Below are 16,833 nucleotides of genomic sequence, written 5' to 3'. Positions count from 1 at the left end.
AGCAACCATTGACAAAGCCAATAGTCCTGGCTTGTTGTTGGTGCAATGATACTTGCTGTATTATATATTTATGACAGAAACAACATAATACCAGTCGGCGGAACACTATGCTAAGCGCAGATTTTTAGCCTAGGTGTCTTAAACTGCGCTCTTAATTACATCCAACACCTTTGAAGAGACCCCCCCCAGTTTTTTTACACCGCTTAAAGCCCTGGAAACAACACCATGTTACAGTAACCTCACATCCTGGCACTGTGCATCATGCATGACTTCTACGTTATCAGTCTGCCTATGTGCAGGGGCATAGTGAACTCTCCCCCACCGCACCCCACCCCTTGCTGTAGTTCGTTCTTGATAGGCCTCTTCTGCCTGCAACTCTGCAGACAAAGGCTCAGCTCATAATGTAGAAAGGTGGGTGAGTAAATAAGTGAAGGAATGTCTGAATGGCTGGATGGATTACTGAAAGGATGAATGCATGAATGAGAGGGGGAATGGATAGATAATGAAAGAAAGGATGGATGGATGAGTGAATGAGTGGAAGTATGGATGAGAGAAAAGGTAAATAGATGGATGTATGGGTGGAAAGGTAGATGGATGGGTAAAAGTGTGGATAGGTGTGTGAAAGGATGGATGAGTGTGAAAGGGCAGCTGATGGGTGAGTGAATTGGTGGATGGGTGTGTGAAAGGATGGATGGATGGATGGATGAATGAAAGGGTAGATGATGGGCAAGTGAATGGGTGGATGGATAAATTGATAAGTGAAATGGTGAATGGATGGATGAGTGAAAGGGTGGATGTAAGGATTGATGAGTTAGTGAAAGGGGGTAGATGGACAAAAGGATGGATAGATGATTGAAGTGAAAGGGTGGATGGATGAGAGAACGGATGGCTGGATGAGTAAACGGATGGTTGGATGAGTGAAATAATGCGTCCCAATTATTTTAAGGAAGATAACAGGAGGTACATACCACCCACCCACCGGTACAAAAATAGTGGAGAGCCACGGTCAACTGCCGATTAGGTCAAGGGAGCCACAGGTCAAAAAAGTTTGGGAACCACTGCCCTACACTGATGATTCTTGGGTATGACAGCAAATTAAAACTGAATAAGGATGAAGAAGCGTTTGTTTTTATCTCTGTGGCTATCCTTCGGATTATTCTGGCAGCAGGCTGGAAGGATAGTGAGGCCCGTCCTTCCAGATGTGGCTCTCTCGCCTTTCAGGGATCCATAACATAGAGTCTGCCCTCTATAGGTGAAGAGGCAGGAAAACTAGAGAAGTTAAAACTCTGAGCCCCGCTAAAAATCTGGAGAGACTCTCGCCTATAGCCCTGCTGCTATGCTATTCTAGCTGTAAACTGTGAAATTAATTATGATATTAGCCACAGCTGTTACATCTGTAATGTTTCTTCTTTTTTAACACTTTGATACTTGTATAGTGGTTTTATGCTTATTGTATACTGTATTTAATGAACTGTATCGGGTATCTAATAAAATTCAATAAAATGTTTAAAAAAAAAAAAAAGAGAGAATCTTTGGTTCTGAATATTATGACCTGGAACAGGCTACACCATATTTCACTATGAGGCAGTGAGCATGGCAAGCAAAAAAAGGCTAATTAAACAATGGAATGGTGATATCATCATTTGTGCGTGGGAGCTATACTTGTAGTCTGATCCATGGAGTGGTATTTTGTGACTTGCTGAATATTTTTGGGGCAATACGAATACTTTGTTATGCCTCCTCAATCTACATTTGAGTGATTTTTCTTGCAAGATAGTCTTACTAAAAGACTTATAAACACATGATTCTGATAGATTTATGAATATTCTGCACTTTTGAATTTGCTTTAGAATCGTCTTCATTATCCTGTTTTTCTAAGTACATACATAGATACTGGATACTGGTTATGTTCTACATATTTTTTCTAAATAATAATGTGTGCGACATCTTGCACTACAACAATACATTTATTTTCGAAATGCAGCCCATCAATCTTTCTCCACCATTTTTACCTTGATCTTGTGAAACTCTAATGAGATGGAGGTAGTAGTTTAGAGTTGTCCACGAGTACCTCAGTGCAATTGATGGTTTCAAGTTGAAGGCAGATAGGAAACATTGGTTATTTACGCATTCTTTGGGTTTGGAAGGCCAGGACATTTTCAAACATCAACCAGTTTTTGTTTCTGAAAATGAAGATGGAGTGTTAGATGAATATGAGGACATTAAACAACATGAAAAACATTTCTCCAAACTGCCTAATTTAGTTGCTGCCACTAGATGTTTTAACAAGAGGATCCAGAAAGACGTATTACTTCTAGAAACCCTTCCTTGAAAGAGAGAGTGGAGATTGCAAACAACAGTGAAGATTCAAAAGAGTCTGCTAAAGAGTTTAATAAAGTGGTTGGTTAGACAGTGTTTGCTGTTAAGAGTAAATAGCGGGGGATACCAAAGAATCACAACCTTGGAAGCAAGGACATTGCAGAGAAGGTACTTGATTCCGATGTGGTTCAAAGTTTCATGTTGCTATTTATAACAAGCATTGACATAGCCAATAGGTCTCGCCTCTGGGACCTTATAAGTGTTTAGCCATGCAACAGTTGATGTTGTTGCACCAAGGGTATTGTGCTGCATAACTTAATACTTATAAGGTCCCAAAGGCGAGACCTATTGGCTATGCCAATGCTTGTTCATTCAGCAAGTAAGGGGGAGCAAGACAGACAGAAAGAGGTGGAAGAAGAGGAAGAAATAGAAGGGGTCAGCTACAGAGCAGGAGAATTGGACACGGTCCTTGTGTTTTCTGGGCAAGAAAGTAGAGACAGTCCTTTTCCTTCTATGCCCACCCCACCCGTCTCCCAACAGCGAAGCCTTATTTATAAGCCTTGACTATCTACGCCGTCCTGGAGCGCATTTTTAAAAGAAAAAAGTAGGGGGAACGGATTATAATTGAAGAAGTAGGGGCACAATGTGCCCTGTGGATTCTGCCCACTTCGACCACTGATCCTACCATACTGCACGGTACGCGACCATGGTACTGCGCAACGTGCACAGCACACTCTGGTGTCTCTTTGTGTACTGCACACCACAAGCTGCATTTTGCATCATTGCACAAGACACCTGTCTACATCTCCGCACACTGCCAAGGACACGTTCATCTGGGCACTCTGCAAACAACAGTTACTGTATCTCGCTGCTACTACCTAGTTGCCCTCTCTTTCCATGACTCTGTCCTGTGCACTCTAAAGACGAAATAGCACAAGCCCCTGAACCTTCTTCACATGCTGCACTCACCTCTTTGCTGTGCCGTCACACACCGAACTGGTACAAAAGGGGGTGGTGATGGACGGAGCATCTGAACCAATCAAACACTCACACCCAGTCAACAGATCTGGGTTTAATCCATCACCGTTCTTTAGCCCACTCTGCCACCCCAGTTCAGACATGGCCATATGCAAATCAGTCTGACCCTGTGCCTCATGGGAACAGTCCAGCCCGAACTGCCAAGCCATGCCTTCCCTGGACCGGATTCAAGCAAGCCGGGCTGAAGACGGCTGAAATGCCAGAAACCGGTCCTCGGAAGCTTGTTTCCCTGAGCAGCGTGTAGTCACAACTCCCACCGGACACATGCCTCCAGTCCCCAGCTCTCTGCACGCTGTGTGCTTGCCGCCCAAAGAGCGGCGAGGGGCTGTGTCAGGGTGCCCGGGGGCAGGCTCCGTCTGTGCCAGGGTAACCCAATCCGACACAGGAGGCGTCGCAAGTCACAAATAGCACACACGCTGCCCCCGGAGGAGCTCGGCCCACCAGGGCTCTCCTACCTGCAGTGCCCCCTCCCCCGTACAACACCTACAACACAGCACACACTGCACACCGACACTACGCTGTGTCATCATAGCCAAGATCGTGTCACTCATGAAGAGCAGAATGGAGAAAGTTATTGACCCGCAGAGCCAGGCTGTGTGCAAGGAGGGGCGCGTCCTGTTCACAGCTGTGCCAAAACACAACACACTACACCTCACACGCCTGCTTTCCAAAGCAGGAGGGGGTTCTATGGGGCAAAAGCAAGGCAGGCCGTTGACTGACCCCCTGTTCAAGCACCAGGCTAACTCAATGAGGGCAATGCCACAATACTGTAATGACCAGACTGCCTTCAGGATCAGCAGCATTTCCACACGTGTGGGTAACAAGGAGGGGTTTCCACAGTTCGCCGGCAGCAACAGATTTTAAACCTCTGGGGTATTTCTGCGCACGACGAGGTCTTGCTGCATTTTTTTCAATAATGCAACACCACCTAATTCTAAGTCAGCAAAAGGTGATGGATAAAAATGTAAGCTCACACGAAAAAAAGTATATTCACTGCATTTTTCAGTTACCTTACATACATTCTGAGGACAGCGTAAGGGTCACATTGCAAAGCCAAGACGCTTCACCTTGCAAGACTTTTGCTTTAACACATACTTTTGGCGGTACAGTGCAAGGTCGGGACACACTTTGCAGCATCTTTTAAATAAAAAATGTTTTTTTAAAGGTGCAATGGTGGTTGCGTATGGGCACAAGTCTAAACAAGCGCGCGGCAGCAGGGGGGGAGAGAGGAGGGGGCCTGTGCGATTCCCTTGCGGGAGCGAGCAGCAAGGCGGGATATGGCGCCAGCTGCTCACTCACGCAAGGGAATCGCCAAATGAGTACGCATTGCCATTGAAGGCAATGCAACGTGTGCACGTTTTTGGGCGAAAAAGGGAACCAATGGCTTAAGGTCTCATACCTAGGCAACGCATGCGCGCTGCCTACGCGAGACCTGATAAGTGCCCTGCCTCAGGGAGGGTGTATGAAATGTGTTGAATTTGCCATTTTGCCAGGATTTACAGCATGTTGTACATAAGTGACAAAGTTAACTCATCATTGAAGGGCTAAATGATCAAGGCTTGTGAGTAATCTGAGCAGTTTAATTTTGTGTTTAAAAGTGAATGAGCAAGATCTGCCAATGAAGAAGAATCCTATGTAAAAATGTAGTTGTGGGAGGCATGGTTGTTCTTATGTTAACACATTTGGGGCCTAAAATCACCATTGTCTATCGGAGTAAAACAGATAAGAGTTGTCTTAACCATGCCATCATTCCCCCTTACATAAATCCTGGGGTGTATAATGGATCTAAAAATCGATTTTGTGGGTTATTTTGAAACAACTGTGGTGTTTATGGGGGAGCAGTTCAGGGCAACGTGTTTGCATTTGTGAAGGGTCCCAATATTTTAGGATCGTATCATCAGGAGTGTTTATTTATTAATTTGAAACCAAAGTGTAGGGAACAAGCGATGTGGGTGGAAAATGTGACTATGGAAAGTAAAACTGGTGATCTGGAGAAAGTATTGGAAAGCCATTTGGGCATTTTTAAGGATCAACTGCCGCCACCGCCGAGAGTCATTCCTGGCCACGCATAGCACTCGCCTGCAACGACGCCCAAGCCGCCACCGCCGAGAGTCATCAAAGGGCATTGGTAACCGCGCCGCCGCTCCGGGAGGACTTCAACTCCCGGCAGGCCTCGCGGCGGCGCGTGAGTGACGCGGGACGCGCCGGAAGAGCGCAGAGGGACACATAAAGGAGGAGGAGACCGGCAGAGCGGGGGGAGAGCCACTTACCTGCCGCCACCGCCGAGAGTCATTCCTGGCCACGCATAGCACTCGCCTGCAACGACGCCCAAGCCGCCACCGCCGACAGTCATCAAAGGGCATTGGTAACCGCGCCACCGCTCCGGGAGGACTTCAACTCCCGGCAGGCCTCGCGGCGGCGCGTGAGTGACGCGGGACGCGCCGGAAGAGCGCAGAGGGACATATAAAGGAGGAGGAGACCGGCAGAGCGGGGGGAGAGCCACTTACCTGCCGCCACCGCCGAGAGTCATTCCTGGCCACGCATAGCACTCGCCTGCAACGACGCCCAAGCCGCCACCGCCGAGAGTCATCAAAGGGCATTGGTAACCGCGCCGCCGCTCCGGGAGGACTTCAACTCCCGGCAGGCCTCGCGGCGGCGCGTGAGTGACGCGGGACGCGCCGGAAGAGCGCAGAGGGACACATAAAGGAGGAGGAGACCGGCAGAGCGGGGGGAGAGCCACTTACCTGCCGCCACCGCCGAGAGTCATTCCTGGCCACGCATAGCACTCGCCTGCAACGACGCCCAAGCCGCCACCGCCGAGAGTCATCAAAGGGCATTGGTAACCGCGCCGCCGCTCCGGGAGGACTTCAACTCCCGGCAGGCCTCGCGGCGGCGCGTGAGTGACGCGGGACGCGCCGGAAGAGCGCAGAGGGACACATAAAGGAGGAGGAGACCCGCGTCGCGGGACGCCCGGGGCGAAGCCCGGGCAAAGGGCGGGCCCTCTACGGCCCTCATCGGCAGGAAGAGGCAGGGGCAGGGCCGGAAACGCTGTTTAAACGCTAGCTGAAGTCTACTTGCAAGTAAGACCTACCGTTTAGACTTCTTTTATTCTTGTGTAAATACTGGTCTTGCGTATTGAGCGCTAATAATGCCTAAGAAACCAGAAGAGGTTCAAACTAACACTATTAATAACTATTTGGTGCAAACTGTTAAGAAAATTAACGTGCAGAGAAGAGAATCTTTAGGGTTGAGTCAATCCCCTGACATGAGATGCTTGTCACCCCCTACATCCTCCTTGATTGATGACATTATCTTGCAAGAAGAGCCATCTGGGGAGAACTGTAGCGGGCCTATCTCCCAAAGCTTGATTGACACATCTATTGACGCTACTTTAGTACCTGAGGATGTATTATTGTGTGAGGAAGCCGAAGGCACTATGGACACGGGTTCAGTACTTGATTTAGAAAAACAGTCTTTTACACGTTTGGACGAGCAGTCACCTACAAATTATGGCCCTAGGCCACGAAGACTTTGCACCAAAAATCCACCAAAGAGAGCAGGGCTTCGTTCAGGTGCCAAACGGAAGAGGGTTACTACCCCGAAGGCCAAACAAGTAATTAGCGATGAGGATGGTATATCAAGACTGTCTCTTGAGGATGCTTTTTATGAAAAAATTACAGATTTCCTCGAGACAAAAATTAATACCCTCATTAAACCGCTAATGTCCAAAATTGATAAGTTGCAAACAGAAGTTAAGAAGTTGGGTGGTTTTCATAAGGGGGTTGCTGATGGAATAGAAAACATCACCACGCATATTACACATCTAAGCGAAAATACAGGGGGAAATGTTGTTGGAAATGTTGTTGGGGATGTTGTTACTGAAATTGTGTCAAATCGTCCACCAAGTGACATATCATTATCAGAACTACCGTCACTCGTTGTTGATAGAGAGGGTCCCCAGTTAACTAACATTCCCATAGACATAACATCTAAGGAAAATATCACTTCAGCACAAACCCACTCATCAGACTCTTTGCAATTTTTGGAAGAAGCGACACCCGTGGTTTTAGTCTTAGCTAATGTGCCCCTATTGGAAGAGGGAGCTGTGGAAAACCCTACTTCTCTTAGCAGTAAGGCTTTACACTGGTTGACCAGTAATACACGTTTTGCACCAGGGGGTAAGCGCCACTTAGCTAGTGTTATTAAGTCAGTAACTAGAGTCCCCTGGCTGGGAAACCGACCAAAAAAATTTAAAGGGGACTGTGTGGCAGTGAGTTTCTCCTCAAATGATGTTCTTCCCAATATCCTTGATAATATTTTTCCTCCCCAACGCAGACGGGGTACTGTTGTTCCTCTGACTTTAAAGTTTTTCTACGGTGAACAGCAGAACGTTACTTACCCAAGAACCCCAGCCCCGGGGAGGGATAGCAATTGGGATTTGAATTTTAGATGGGATCAGGAATCAAGACAAAATATAGCAGGTTATCACCGTTACCCAGCACAGTTTAATCCGATTGTACAACCCCTCCAGCTGTTCAATCGCTATGCTCCACTATCCTCCTTGGATCATAACGATTGACTTTCCCCGAGACACGAAAATAGAGGTGACACCCTTCATCCTGCCTCTAGTTTATTAGTACAGAGTCCCGCAGGAACAAGAGTTTGCAAAGTTATGACTTGGAACATCGCTGGCCTTAGAGCAAAATTAAATAATAAGCACTGGCTGGATATAATTAGTTCTTATGATGTTCTTGCTTTTCAAGAAACATGGGAAACATCAGACAACCTAGTTTTGGATGGTTTTTCCCATTTTTCTGTCCCTGCGGATCCTAGTAAGGCAGGAAGGGCAAAGGGGGGTTTGGCTACATATATTTCATTGGACCTTAAAGGAAAGCCAAAACACATTACTTTCAATTCACCTAACTGTTTAGCGGTAGAATTAACTCTGCCAAATTCCTCTCCCATAGTATTAGTTAATTTTTATAATTCACCTGTCAGTCAAACTGTTAACGAGCATTTGTTAATCTTAGAGGAATTCATGTCTAATCACAGTGAGATTTGTTCATATGGGTATGAGATGATCCTTATGGGAGACTTTAATATTCATCCCTGCCAAGAGCCTTGTTATTTGGGACAAGAGGATCTCTTTTTTCATTCCTCCCCTCCACACTTTGAACACACATCACGTGGACAGACGTTGGAATTGATTCTAGCTACTTTTAACTTGTATGAGTCGTCTTGTTGCCCTATAGGCCCGAGGGCACCGACATTTGTAGGCAATAGCACGGGTACAATTATAGATTATGTCTTTTTATCATCAAGTCTCTTACCTGAAGTTATTAATTATAGGGTAGAGACCACCGTTTTTAGTGATCACAATCCGGTGATCTTAGAGATTTTATCACAAGGAGTCTTGGAAAAAAGAAAGGCTGACACTTTATGTGCGACGAATCTGGTCCTAAAAGATCAGAATCGAAGATTAAAATGGGATCAAGTGACCCCTATTGCCTTTCTGCAGGAAACCCTGGCAAAGGTAGAAGGGGAGGTCGCAATTTGTTTGGATATTAAGAACCCTGGCCCTAATTTGATTGCGGCCTTTGACGCCATCTGTCGTCAAGTTAATTTAGACCTGACTGTAAAGATAAAGACCGATAGGACCAGGGGGCCCAGATGGTTTAATTCTGGATGCTCTAAGGCTCATTCAATTCTCTTAAAGGCTTTAAAAAATAACCCAAGAGATAAAGCTCAGATAGCTTTGCTGAGGAAGCAATATAACCAGGCTATCAGGCTTAGGAAATCTGAGATAAAAAACGATGCATGGAGTGAATTATTACTGCCTGAAACACAACGAGATAGCGCTAAATTTTGGGCAATAATAAATCACCCATACTTTATCGGTAAAGATAACCAGAGAGCAGATTGTATTATACCAGATGATCAATGGGTGACACATTTTAGTAAAATTTATAGTCACCCAGATATTCCTTCAGACTGCGATACGCAATCTTTGCAACCATCGTCTGCTACAATCTCTCCCTTCACTTTTGAGGAGGTTAGGAAGGCTATTGATGATACACTTTGCAGAAAGGCACCGGGGCCCGATGGAGTCCCAGCAGATTTTTATAAAAGTGCCCCAGTATTTAGTTCCAAGATCCTGACAAATATTTTTAACGTTACTAGGGACCTTATCTTTCCTGTCAGTTGGACAAAGTCTACCATAGTACCTATTTTTAAAAAAGGACAAAGGACAGACCCGGCTTGCTATAGGCCTATATCACTTATAGATTCAAGCGTTAAAATCTTAGGTAGAGTCCTTTTAGGTAGACTGACCCAGCTGATAGAGGGGAAGGGCATTTTATCAAATGTACAATATGGTTTCAGAGCTAAAAGGGGTACCTTAGATCAATGTCTAAACCTGGAACTAATTTTAAATAAATATGTGGTTGCTAAGGGGGGTTCTTTGTACATGGCTTTCATGGATCTCTCCTCAGCCTTTGACCTGGTCAACAGGGGTAAGCTGTGGAGGATCCTCCTGGCTATGGGCATTGACCCCCCCTTGGTCAACTATTTATCAGAATTACATAGAGAGCTTAAGACATCGGTCAGAGTGACTATGGAAGGAAGATGCACTTGTCATTTCAACTCAGAGAGGGGGGTTAGGCAAGGATGTATCCTTGCCCCCCTCCTCTTCACCCTTTACATAAATGACCTCGAGAAAGTTATGGCTGCATCCCACATTGACATTCCACGTGCAGGGGAGACAAAGATACCTGTCCTCCTTTACGCGGACGATGCAGTCTTATTAGCACGCTCCGGAGTGGCTTTAAACAAACTCCTGTCATCCTTTGGAGATTTCATTACCTCTCTGGACATGAAAACTAACACAGAGAAATCCCACGTGATGATTGCAGGAGCGGCAGGCAGGGAAAAAAAGTCTAAAACTTTTTATTGCACAGGGAAAGAGGTTAGGAGAGTTTCATCTTTCCCATACCTAGGCGTGACCTTTGATGAAAAGGGCACTTGGGGCCCACAGCACTCCGTTAAAAGCAACGCTGTCGCTAGAGCGGCCGTAGGGTTGCTTGGTTTTGCTAAGAAACTAGGTGCCCGCCCCATGGAAAGCATCATTAAAGTCTACAAGGCAAAATGTGTGTCCATAGCCCTGTATGGCTCTGCTATTTGGGGGTATACGAGCCATGTTAAAATTCAGAAAGCAGAAAATAAATTCCTGAGATCTCTGCTTTCAGTCCCCCAATCGACATCTACCTTTATATTGCATGCAGAGCTAGGTTTGGGTTACATAACGGACTCCTTAAAATTAGTCCCTGTTACAGGATGGATGAAGACCTGGCTCAACCAGGAGCTTTCACTAAATCATATTATCTTAAAAGATGTTTTAGCCCTGGACAGAGCTTTACACATTCCGTGGATTAAATTTGTACAAACACAGCTGACTCTTGCCGGCCGGCCGGAGCTTTTTTCTTCTCCAGACTTAATAACTCAAGATGACCTTAAAACTGTAAAAAATACCTTGAACGAGTTATATGTCTTAGAGAGGGAAGCTATAGAGTTAAGCAAACCCACGGTAAGGAAACATAGTATGTTGAAATCTGGACCAGGATTAGAACCATATCTCTTCCTGGTAACTAATTCATACCATCGTTTCCTTTTAACGAGATTCCGTTTGGATTTGATCCATCTTGTTCTAGGTAACTGTAAAATCTGGAGTAGACCTGGTGATGCCGATCCATGTGATTGTGACCACTTTTCTATTCAGGACACAACACACTTTATTATGTTCTGTGAACATTATAATGATATTAGGAAAAAATACTTGTTCCCAATCCTGCGTAATCAAGGTTTTATTCAGGTTAAACCTGCCATGATATTTTTGCAACTCCTTCCTAATGCTAAAGTAGCTTTCCATGTGGCTAACTTTTTAGTTGCTGCAGCGCGGATAAATAAGAACCGCATTAGAGCTAGTCACTTTAATGATCACTGAATATTGTTCTCTATTTTTAATTCAAAATCACTTTTTGTCCTCCCTGAGGGTCCCTTTTCTTAATAATTTTTAAACTTTTTCTAATGTTTAATCTTTTTTATGTATTTTGTGTCTATACTGTGATTTTAAATTGGTTTTTTAATATATACCTTTTAAGTATGTTAATCATATAAATTTTGGCTTGTATTTGTGCTGATGAATTGTTATGTACTCATGCTCGTTCTTTTATGATTTTTAATAATCGAATAAAGATAATTTGACTGACTGACTGACTGACGGATCAACTGGTGGAACACAAGGGATTTTTTACATGCTATTGGAGTCAAAGGGGGTGCAGTGTCAGTTAAGCACAAGCTGAGGCGTGTGCCTGTGAGCATGAGAAGTCAATTGAGTGGACTGTTAGATAAAGAGTCTAAGGTGGAGGTGACTGAACCAAAGGAGACTCGTCTATAGTTGTCGTTGACTGGGACAATGAATTACGCATGTATTTGGAGCTGAAGAGCCTGAACAACGGGCTTTGGGTGTATTGCCATCTTTTGGCAAAACTGATGAAATGGTAACCACTTTCGAAGGGACACAAGTTTTTTCCAAACTTGATTTGTCTTCAACGTACCATCAAGTATTATAGGTCAAGTAATCTCGCCATTGCATGGCTTTTGGCTCGGGTGAGAGGATCATACCTCGACCCTAATTGTTGAAAGCTACTGCAAATACTCCCTGTGCAAATAATCGTTCGTAGGAATGCAGAAGTTTTAACACTGTCCTTCAAACTTTCTGATAGGCATGGTATACCCAAGTTGCTAGGTGGGGATTTTAACTGTGTATTAGATGTGTATCTTGACCGGTCTTTTCCTCCCCTTCCTGGAACACCCACAACAATAGTTATGAGAGCATTAAATGCCTGGATGGCACACTGGCATCTTGTGGATGTCTGGAGACAAAGAAACTCCACAGACAAGGTGTACTCCTACTATTCGGGTTCCCACGGTCTGCATGTTCGGTTGGATAGGCTGCTCCGCATGAAAGACATAATAACAGCAGTGAGTAAAACCAAATACCTGGGGAGAACCCATTCCGATCATAATCCGCAAATACTGCAAATGTCATGGAATAATGCTGCAGCAGCCATCCCCATGTGGCGCCTACAACCTGAGACGCTGGGGGATAAACCATTTTGCGAGGCACTCAGCACAAAAATCATTGATTGTATCAATGACAACACAGGCACTGCATCATCGCACCTAATTAAGTGGGATGCTTTCAAAGTGGTAATTCGGGGCCGCTGCCTAAATACCCAAACAGGCTTGTGTAAAGTTATCGAGACAGACATTAAGAAGGTGGAGGAAGGGCTAATCCACCTTGAAACACAAGTAGTCGAAAACCCACTAATTAGACCACGACTTAAGGAGAACAGAGAAGAACACCTTTGGTTGCTAGATAGATTAAGATGCCTTAACTATACATCGCACTCAACATGTACCCACAGCACTGCAGACAAAGCAGGGCGCCTGCTTGCCTGGCTTATCAGACAAGAGGACGCCCAGAGGTCCATAATAACGATCTAATACCCACAGGGCACACTTCTATACACACAACAAGAAACACACTCTGAATTTGCACAGAACTGTACAGATCTGCCACCACTGCACTGCCTGTGGTGATCCAACAATTTCCTGCGGAAATCACCCTCCCAAGCCTAACCCCTGAGTAGAGACTAGAGCTAGACGTACCAGTCACCCCGGAAGAAATCCTAGCTAGCATACGCGTCCTGGCAACAGACAAGTACCCAGGCCCCGTCGGCATTCCACCTGAATTCTACAATTCATATACTATGCTGCTGGTACCCCAATTAAAAACATTGTACGACGCTGCACTGTCAGCCTACACGCTTACGGAAAAGCAACCTGAAGCGTTGTTAATATCGCTCCCCAAACCAGATAGGGATCCAACACAGCTGTGCTCCTACAGACAGCTAGCGCTACTCAATACCGATTATAAAATCTTAGCCTCTGTAATCTCGGCCAGACTGTCACCGTTGGTACAGTCACTGGTGCACCCTAACCAAAATGGCTTTGTGTCAATTCTAAGCACCTCCCTCAACATAGGGAGATTTTTTCGGCTTCAAGAATATGCCAAGTCCTTCTGGCCTAGCTCGGGGGGCCTGGTCCTAGATTTAGAGAAGGCCTTCGACTCACTTGAATGGCCCTACCTGTTTGCAGTCCTCCAACAGCATGGTTTCGGAGTTACCTTCCTTAGTCTGGTCAGGCTACTGTATACGCAGCCTCTCATCTGGGTCCGCACAGGGCGAATAATATCAGAGAGCTTGGCTATAGATAGAGTCATGTGGTTTGTCAAACAAAAGAAGTCAATAGCGAAAATATATGCTTGTACGTCTGTTCCAACAATCGTCCGTCCGTATTCGAGTCCACGTGTACGTACACTCAGACTTGAATACGGATGGCCGATTGTTCATTAATACGAAGAAACTAGCTAACTAGGGCTCTTGTTGGAACAGACGTACATACATACATTTTCACAATTGACTTCTTTTGTTTGACAAGCTACATGATTCTTATTGCATATCATTGCGTGGACACAAACTGTGAGGTTTTGTGTGGAAAGCAATATTTTCTCAGATTATTCTTACTTGTGGTCCTTGGGGTTCCAAGAACTAAGATTTGATTTTCTCGCTTCCACTGATTTAACTGTCTGTCCATTGACTACTTGTTGGAGCCTTGAAAAAGTCGTTAAAAAACGACAAAACACGTGTCGGCTGTTGTTCAAACTGAATTATATAAAGAAATGGAATAAAAACAAATCGAATCTTCGATCTCTTGTCTGTCTTACAAGCATGGACCTGTGTAATTGAGGGACTATTTACAATCTTAATTGTTGGTGCTCTGTACATCCACTATATAAACACACAAGAGGAGTAGTTTGTATCATCCTCATGGTAACGGTTTGATAAGAATAATGAAAGGTTAATCTGTGAGTTTGTAAGAGGGGCTGGTGCTATGAGACTGAACGTTGAGGATTTGCTTACATTTATGTTGTGGGCTTAGTGAAATACTCCACACTGTGTACCAGAGTTACACCTTTCATAGCTCTCAAGGAGGGGATTGCCAGTGATTTGTTGTGTCCGGCGTGGTTGAACAAATTCCTGAACAGTGTGAGGGTGATTGGTGATGAAATAAGAGATGAGATGCTAAGAGTTATGAAAGACAAGGCTGCATTAAGCCAACAGAAGAGTTAACCTAGATTTTATGTGTTTGAAGGGGCTTGTGTTTAAGAGAGGGGGTTTTGTGCGCATCAAGTTGCTTAAGTCCAAAGTTAGGAATGGAGGAAAGAGATTTACTCCTGTACATGAAGTTGAGGATGTGAGTGATGAAGCAAGAGCAGTAATATTATCCAATGGGCAGTTGTGGAACTGTAGGCATATTGTCAAATTCATCAGAGAACCATCTTGGGTCACTCTACAGTGTGCTGATGATAATAATGAGTAATACGTTTTCCCAGACCCTCTGTGGAGTAACGTACAAGGGTGGGGGGCAGGGAATGCTTTCTAAATTAAAGGAACGCGCATATGGGATGGAGGCAGCACCAGAGAGCACTTCCTAGGAAGGGAGAAAGCTATTAAGAAGCAAGGGCTCTCGGTTCCCCAGAGAAGCCCAGCTGCACGGTACACAGACGGCACACCCCTTCCCTCAGAGCGCACCCCTGAGAAGGATCTAACCTGCTTTATCTCTTATAAACCTCCATCTTCGGGTTTTCAGGTTGGGAATCCTGAGCCTGTCATTTTGGATCAGCTGAGACCACTCGAACACTAGACGCTCTTCCCCAGCGCATGCGTACAGTGTGCTGTAAAGAGGCATCCGCAACGAACACTGCTCTCCTGTTCATGCTTAGAGAGGTGTCTGATTTCGCCTTGTATTCAAATTCGTGGTCGAATGGTACTACGCGGGTCTTAGAACTTGGACTGGGTGGCTTGGCGGCGCAGCCTACAATGAACCCCCTTCATCGCCCTCTTAACCCTACTGCATCCTACATCCGCCCGCCACCGCCACGGTGTATGGACTACTTTTAAATAGCCCCCCAGACAGTATGAAATAACCAGCAAATAGGTCTAGCTTTTCTTATGTTCTTTCTAAGAGTGAACGTTCTTCACTGATTGGGAGGTCTGTGTGCGTGTCTAGTCTGTAGGATAGGTGTTTGGATTAATAACGGAATGAGGCAAAGGCTGAATAAGTGCGAGAATGTATGGGGACAGATCCGTCCTGGATTTGGAAAAATGACTGCCAACCCAAGAATTGGGGGTCGAGGTGAGGCAGAAAAAAGGGGATGGAGCCACGAGGGACAGAGTCTGACAAGTCAACTTAAACTGTCAACTAGGACATAAGTGGCAGTAAATCTGTTCCAACAAAGAGGCTGCATTTTAAAATATCTTGCCGGGTTAAGACACCTGTCGCAGAGATCATTGCGTGACCAGTAATTTTGACGGGATTATAATAGCAGTATAATAACTCTAGTGGTTAACACAGTTCTGGGAGGGTTCTGCATATTGTCCAATCAAGGTTTTGACTGAAAAAGTCACATAGATGGTTAATATCCCTGCAGCAAAGCACATTGTGTAACATGCTGATCACAAATTTGTTTTTTATTTAGATTGGTAAGTGGTAGGGTGACCAGGCTTCCCCGTTTTGCCAGGACGGTCCCTGTTTTTAACGAGTTGTCCCAGCAAATTTCAAGAAATTTAGCTCATGTCCCCGTTTTTGGAGAGGGTCGACTGAAAACGGTGGGAGGTGTTTTTTATGTTTTACAAAGCAGGGATAGTTAGCAGTTGTTTCAAGAAAGCAATTTAATTAACGGACAAGCTATTGGGCTTAAAATTTACATTTTATGTATGTTCTTACTGCCTGTTCTGTAATTCTCTGCTGAGGAGCGCTCTCATCGCTTGAAGTAAAATTGTAGTCCTTCCTCTATTTTTGACAAATGTCCCGGTTTTTGGCTTTAAAACTCTGGTCACCCTAGTAAGTGGGCTACTTTTGTCACTACGATAATTCTATTACTTTCAGTTTATACGTTGCAAGCCTAAAAATATAGCACAGTGCTCTATTTACCAGCATCTATGAGCTGTATGCAAATTGTAAGTCATGGGTTTCATTCCTTGTTGTTGTTTTTTTTTATCTCAACCTGTTGTTATTCTAAGACTGCACATAAGGGTTCATTTGGGCTGTTTTAAAGACTTATTAGCAGACACGGTGCGTCCATAGGGGCGTAGCACCACTGCCTCTGGACGCACCGCCGTGACAAGAGCAGCAATTCAAATTGAAATAAATCAGACATCACAACAAATAATAAAGCGCCGCTGCCACCGCAGCGCAGCGCTTCGGGACACACCCGATGGAATAAGGAGTGCGCAGGGGGTGGGGCTGGCTGGTCTGAGTGACAGTCTTCTGCAGCAGGCCAGCACCAGCAGC

General features: G+C 45.1%; 1 protein-coding gene across 3 annotated transcripts in view; it reads right to left on the bottom strand.

Annotated features, from left to right (window-relative positions):
• The window catches only part of LOC144829329 (uncharacterized), a 119,956-nt gene extending 104,778 nt beyond the window's left edge, over positions 1–15,178 (bottom strand). For all 3 annotated transcript variants that reach the window (XM_078688372.1, XM_078688371.1, XM_078688373.1), the window contains exons 1-2: positions 15,090–15,178; positions 2,013–2,183 (exon numbers count right to left, since the gene is read on the bottom strand). The gene's annotated coding sequence lies outside the window, so the exon portion shown is untranslated. The remainder of the gene's footprint in view (positions 1–2,012; positions 2,184–15,089) is intronic.
• Positions 15,179–16,833: the final 1,655 nt, after the last annotated feature.

Source organism: Lissotriton helveticus, chromosome 4_1, assembly GCF_964261635.1.
Source record: "Lissotriton helveticus chromosome 4_1, aLisHel1.1, whole genome shotgun sequence".
Classification (NCBI taxonomy): Eukaryota; Metazoa; Chordata; class Amphibia; order Caudata; family Salamandridae; genus Lissotriton; species Lissotriton helveticus.
Note: the sequence above shows the minus strand (reverse complement) of the source record. Positions and strands in the feature narration are given on the sequence as shown.